This window comes from Dreissena polymorpha, chromosome 12, assembly GCF_020536995.1.
Source record: "Dreissena polymorpha isolate Duluth1 chromosome 12, UMN_Dpol_1.0, whole genome shotgun sequence".
Taxonomy (NCBI): domain Eukaryota; kingdom Metazoa; phylum Mollusca; class Bivalvia; order Myida; family Dreissenidae; genus Dreissena; species Dreissena polymorpha.
Genome location: NC_068366.1, coordinates 6,900,013 through 6,907,411, shown reverse-complemented (window position 1 = coordinate 6,907,411; position 7,399 = coordinate 6,900,013).

The following is a 7,399-nucleotide window of genomic DNA, read 5'->3' as shown; positions in this document are numbered from 1 at the left end:
CAATTTCAGCAAAAAAATGTCAAGGTCGTTCGAAAGTATCCAAATTAAAACTAGTCTTGGACAAAGCGACAATGGTGTCAAAATTGTGAATTTCAGACTGATGAGAGTTATTTTCATCTATTGTAAGATGCATTTGAAACATTTGAACCTTAAAATATTCCTCGGTGCAGTAATTTATATTCATTCATCAATATATGTAGAAATGTATCCAAGAAAATGAGTATTCTTTGATTTATAGCGTGACATAAATATGTTACCACTCTGGTTGACTTTCGATACAGGGTTGGCTTGAGCGTACAGGTATGTCAATACTATATAAATTGTACGCTGAAGTTTCTTTAGCTAATATTTTTCTAATGTTGACAGACCATTGACATTGCTGGGGTTTGTTGAGTTAAAGACTTATTATCATCAGGGGCAGGAAGACATTATAGACATTAAATAGCGTATCATTACGTAGACAACAGTTGCACAACTGTATGCGTAAAAGGTAAATCAGTATATTAATAATTATGTTGACAACTAGCTTACGTAGCAACGTCCGAAAATATGAAATATCCGACATCTATTTCAATATTTAAAATTCAAGATATAATGACTACTGAACTGTTTTACTTTAAGGAAAAAACAGTAAAAGTATGTTTTTTATGAAAATGAAACACAACAAACAATATACTTATCATGATAACGGCTAAACGACTTATTATCCCAATATAACACTGTCATTGAATCGCACATTTCAATTTAAAATTATTCCCCTTGAAAGTTAATGCATATTGATATAACGAATTCATCAAACGTTATCAAACATGAGTAATTTGCATTGCATCGGATTCCCACAATATTATGTGGATGTAAATCGGATCCGGTTGTTGTTTATGTGTCAAGCTCATTTTGCCAGTGAGATACTTAAATTACTTGCGTAGTAAAATCGGCTAGATTGAACTTTACCGGTACGGAGTTGTTTACCACTATCAAATCTACTGTAAAGTACACAAAGATACTTACATAATTCTGCCGTATCTGTCTGAATAAACATCCGCTGCACAAAATATAGACATTTGTATTAATGATTATTAAACACAATCATATTTTTCTGTGTTTATTGAATTAATGACACTGAGTTTCTTTGTTGCGTTACAAGATGGCGGATCTCTAGCGCTGTTTGTGAAGTGGGTACTAAACAAATGTGGGTACGAAAATTTTGGTTACGAAAAAAAATGTGGGTACGAAAATTGTGGGTACAATGGGTCAATGTTAAGGTTTTAGCATGGCGGACGCCGGACGGCGAAAAGACACGACACGACGCGATGAGCTGGCTATGACAATACCTCAGGTATTCTCCGAAAACAGCCGAGCGTATATGCATAAGTCAGTGAGTAATACTCAACAAGACTATTGTCAAGCAAATTTGTCCCCTACCGGCTCCACCATTGTCAGAATTTATTTTATGTTTTTATTTATTGCCATAGAAACCAGAATTTTTGACGTAGGAACAAAATGAAATCACGTGCATAATGTCCTTATTGCCATCTATCCATGTTTCAAGTTTCATGAAAAAATATTAAAAACTTTTAAAGTTATCGCAGGATTCAGAAAAGTGTGACTGACTGACGGACCCACAGAGCGCAAACCATAAGTCCCCTCCGGTGAAACCGGTAGTGGACTAATAAAAGCTAGGCACGGCGTATAAAATCAGAACCACTGGGTCGAATCTGCTGAAACTTGGCCACATTATAGATTATAGTCCAAACAAGCTACAGAATTAGCGTTTTTGGACCTGACGGCGTAAAACATTAACCAATAATGGACAGCACAAAATGGGTCATTTTGTACAAAAAATGTAAACTTTAAGTGGCATTTAATGACCTTTAGACATCAGAAAATTGCAAATTTTTAATATTCTGCACACTTCGACTTGTTTTTTTTTACAAATTTAGAAGCATTTATGCTTGGGATGTATATAAACCCTGTTATTCAGTGTCAAATTTGGCCAAAAATCACAATACAATCCCAAAAATGGCTAAGCAGCAATGCCCCTTTAACATTATTCCTTATATTTAATTGTATTGTTTAAAAAGATAACTGTGTATATTTAATCATAATGGCTCTGTATATCACACATGATAGGGCACTGCTGGGGCTTGAACCCAGAACTCATCTCACATTGTAAGATGCGTTTTTCAATTAAACTACAATGACTGTATCTTGTGAAGTGGAGCCAACATACACCCACATACCGGTAAGTGAAAAAATCATTCTGTCCATATATTTGTACTGGGCGTTAGTGAAAGTGAAAGTCTTTTTCCAGGTTTTCCCTGATTTCCAGGTTGGCTGGGAACCATGTTTTACTATGATAAAATGTTCTTTAGATGCCATGTGTATTAATGTATAGGTCTATTTTTCTGAGATATTAATGAAAATGCCTTTGGGTATGTGGCGAATATTTAAAAAATCTGCAACTTGATATATGGTGCTAACACGGTAAAATTGTATGAGCCCAAATTATAATAGATGAATGCCTATTATGCTTCTCTGCTTATACTATGACGACATGTTCATACAATGCCATTTTTATTAATATACATGTATATGCCAAATTTAATGAAAAAGACTTGAAAATGTGTGTCGCAAGATACCAAGTAAGAAAAAAATCAGCATTTTTATGTAGGGTCTTCACACGGTAAAATTATTTGTGCCCAAAATAATAATAGATGAATGCATATTAGGCCTCAATGTTGCTTATACTATGACGACTGGTTCATACGATGCCATTTTTATAAATATCTATGCCAAATTTAATGAAATAGACATGAAAATGTGTATCGCCAGGTACCAAGTAAGAAAAAAATCAGCATTTTTATCTAGAGTCTTCACACGGTTAAATTATTTGTGCACAAATAATAATAGATGAATGCATATTAGGCTTCAATGTTGCTTATACTATGACTACTGGTTCATACGATGCCATTTTTATAAATATCTATGCCAAATTTAATGAAATAGACTTGAAAATGTGTGTCGCCAGGTACCAAATAAGAAAAAAATCAGCATTTTTATGTAGGGTCTTCACACAGTAAAATTATTTGTGCCCAAATAATAATAGATAAATGCATATTAGGCTTCAATGTTGCTTATACTATGACTACTGGTTCATACGATGCCAATTTTATAAATATCTATGCCAAATTTAATGAAATAGACTTGAAAATGTGTGTCGCCAGGTACCAAGTAAGAAAAAAATCAGCATTTTTTATGTAGGGTCTTCACACGGTAAAATTATTTGTGCCCAAATAAGAATAGATGAATGCATATTAGGCTTCAATGTTGCTTATACTATGACTAATGGTTCATATGATACCATTTTTATAAATATCTATGCCAAATTTAATGAAATAGACTTGAAAATGTGATTCGCCAGGTACCAAGTAAGAAATAAATCCGCATTTTTATGTAGGGTCTTCACACGGTAAAATTATTTGTTCCCAAATAATAATAGATGAATGCATATTAGGCTTCAATGTTGCTTATACTATGACGATATGTTCATACAATGCCATTTTTATTAACATATATGCCAAATTTAATGAAATAGAATTGAAAATGTGTGTCGCCAGGTACCAAGTAAGAAAAAAATCAGCATTTTTATGTAGGGTCTTCACACGGTAAAATTATTTGTGCCCAAATAATAATAGATGAATGCATATTAGGCTTCAATGTTGCTTATACTATGACAACTGGTTCATACGATGCCATTTTTATAAATATCTATGCCAAATTTAATGAAATAGACTTGAAAATGTGTGTCGCCAGGTAACAAATAAGAAAAAAATCAGCATTTTTATGTAGGATCTTCACACGGTAAAATTGTTTGTGCCCAAATAATAATAGATGAATGCATATTAGGCTTCAATGTTGCTTATACTATGACTACTGGTTCATACGATGCCATTTATTAAAATATCTATGCCAAATTTAATGAAAAAGACTTGAAAATGTGTGTCGCCAGGTACCAAGTAAGAAAGAAATCAGCATTTTTATGTAGGGTCTTCACACAGTAAAATTATTTGTGCCCAATTAATAATAGATGAATGCATATTAGGCTTCAATGTTGCTTATACTATGACTACTGGTTCATATGATGCCATTTTTATAAATATCTATGCCAAATTTAATGAAATAGACTTGAAAATGTGTGTCGCCAGGTACCAAGTAAGAAAAAAATCAGCATTTTTATGTAGGGTCTTCACACAGTAAAATTATTTGTCTCCAAATAATAATAGATAAATGCATATTAGGTTTCAATGCAGGGTTGGCATATTGACCGGTCAATTGAGTATTGACCGGGCCGGCAGTCAATACCCGGTTAAAACCGGTCAATACTGGTCATAACTGGTCTTTACTGGTCAATTAAAAATTGTAGCATTTAAACATTACAAAGGAGCCATTTTATATTAAATCAATAATTATTCTGTAATTGATAAACTTTTTTCTGAGTTATTAATTTTTTTAAAAATCTTTTAAAAGCTGTAAAAAGTTACTTCTTAATTATTTATGGAAACAGCCTCAAATACATAAGGACTAAGGCAATATCTTTATCTCAGTGTATCACATCTGTTACTAATTAGCCGGATTTTACATAAATTCCAGGTTGATAAACACAACAATGTAAAGGTACCTTGTAGTCGGTGAGATATAATAATAATACAGTTAGTAAGGCTCATACCCTGGGTACGGTAAATATACTAAAACGTACGCGGGAATTTTTTAACACTAAATCGGTTGTTGTCGGCTATTTTGTCAAAATTAATTATGTTTACATTTATGTCAATTTTCTGTTAAATGGCATTTATATTATCAAAACTCATTGTTAAAATCAATAATGTGATTTAATTTTAAATCTTAAATTGTTTAAAGTCGCGTCATTGTATGACGTCGTCAAGTATAATATTTTCCGCGACATCGCACGTTCACTTTTTACCGTCATAGATTTTTTAAAAGAAACATTATTTGGTTTGCAAGGTCCGTTAAATGGGGAACACCATATTTTGTCTTTATATTATGTTTTAACAATTAATTAATGCTGTGTAATAAATATTGTATAAGATATTTCGATATTTATTGAAAATGTTTCAAATTGTTATGTCAATTTTCTGTTAAATGGCATTTATATTATCAAAACTCATTGTTAAAATCAATAATGTGATTTAATTTTAAATCTTAAATTGTTTAAAGTCGCGTCATTGTATGACGTCGTCAAGTATAATATTTTCCGCAACATCGCACGTTCACTTTTTACCGTCATAGATTTTTTAAAAGAAACATTATTTGGTTTGCAAGGTCCGTTAAATGGGGAACACCATATTCTGTCTTTATATTATGTTTTAACAATTAATTAATGCTGTGTAATAAATATTGTATAAGATATTTCGATATTTATTGAAAATGTTTCAAATTGTTATTTATGAAACCTTTTATTGTAATGAGTGTATGCTATTATATTATACTTTGAATAGCATATCTGTTGTACTATAATCTTATTACTCATTTTTTATTGTTAATTTCATTTATTGTAGAGAATGGTCAATGTTACATCTAGTTGCCAATGCTTGTCGTCAACGTTAGTCGTCAATGCTTGTAATCATTGTCGTCAATGTTAGTCGTCAATCCTTATCGTCATTATACATGAAGGAAATAAAAGCAGAAACAGAGACGTATTCTTGATTACTTGCTTATTCCTACGGCGTCCTCTCAACACTCATACTAAAAAGCATGTTGATGCTGATTTTTTAAAAGAGAAGTTTGTTTAAGGTAAACAATATTGTTTTACGTTAATCGGTAGCATGTTTAACGCAGTGTTCTCCAGAAACATCTGAGAAGCCAGTTATATTTTCAAAGTAGCCGGCGATTAAGCAATAAAACATGTGCATTTGCACCATTTCAATTGATATTTTGGGGAAAAGTAGCCTGCATCTAGATTGAATGTAACCGGTGAAATCGCTGGCTGCCGGTGCTTCCAGAGACCACTGTTAACGACATCGGATTTTTGGCGGATATACAAATCAGATACAATCTAATATTTGCGGGTATGTTTAAGTTTATTTACCGTACCCGGGGTACATGTAAGTAAAATTAAGAGTACCCGGGGTACATGTACCGGTAAGTAGTACCCAAGCCGAGTATGATCAATCGAGCCTTAGTGAGTGATGGTGTATGGGATAACATGCACTGAGGGTGTATATTTTTCATGAACAAGTCAATTGAAGGTGTTAGAGATGCATTGATCCATAAGATTAAAAAGGGTAATTAACCACGAGCTTATTAAAATTAAAATGATGACATTACATTGTACCAGCTGTTTATTGTTGTATACTGTAAGCTTGCAATATTTTAAATAATGTAAACAACTTACCTTGTATTAAGTTGGCACATTGTTGTCAGGTGTAGAAACTTTTTATACTTATTTCTGTTAAGTTGCACTGGCTGAACCAAAAGAATTATGTAGTCGTTTCTAAATAATCACGAAACAACCTACTAATTCTTATATGCTTGCCAGTTACTGAGTTTGTGCATTTCCATTCATTATCGGCCTTGGCAAACAGCGTAGAATCAGATGAGACACCGTGTGATGTCTGCTATTTCGTTACGCTGAAGATTTCCATATCCGCGGGTGTTTTTATGTCAAATGTTATGGTTTTTCAATAGATCGTATACTTATCTACAAAATAGCGAATTAGCGTTCACTTTACATCATTTCTGATGATCTTATTTTGTAAATAATTTCTGAGCGTTAATTCCTACGTTGCTATGTCGTCAGCCATTTTGAAGGTTGGTTTTTTTACTTTCGGTTTCCACTACAAACGAAATTAATTGATTTGCTGCTCGCGTTTATTTATTGATTAAATAATAAATTATTAAACCCTAATTATGTTATTGTCTCAATGTCATTTATATTCAAGATATTATCGGATAAATAGAATACCATTCTAATACCAGTGTGTACTTACATTTATCTCGGAAAGCCTAGCCGTGTAAACCTTTCTTCAACTCGTCGCACACAATACGTTGAATAACACATAGATTTATGTCATGTTCATTAAAAAAACACAATGCGCACAAAAGACATGCATGTGTACTACCGATTGATATTCAAACACAATTATTACGTCTTTGTTTATCGATTAAACGCCTACTGAATTAATAACGCGTAACTTGGTTTCTTTGTTTATTAACAAGATGGAAGCTAGCCTAAGCGCTTTTCATGACGTCATGCGCGCGTGCCGTTTCCCATAAAAATATTTAAACGCAAAATACTCGAAAACCTGATTTTTCCCAGGTATAACGCCTACGCCAACAGGTAGATCGCATTCTTGTCCATATACATGTCAAATTTCAGCAA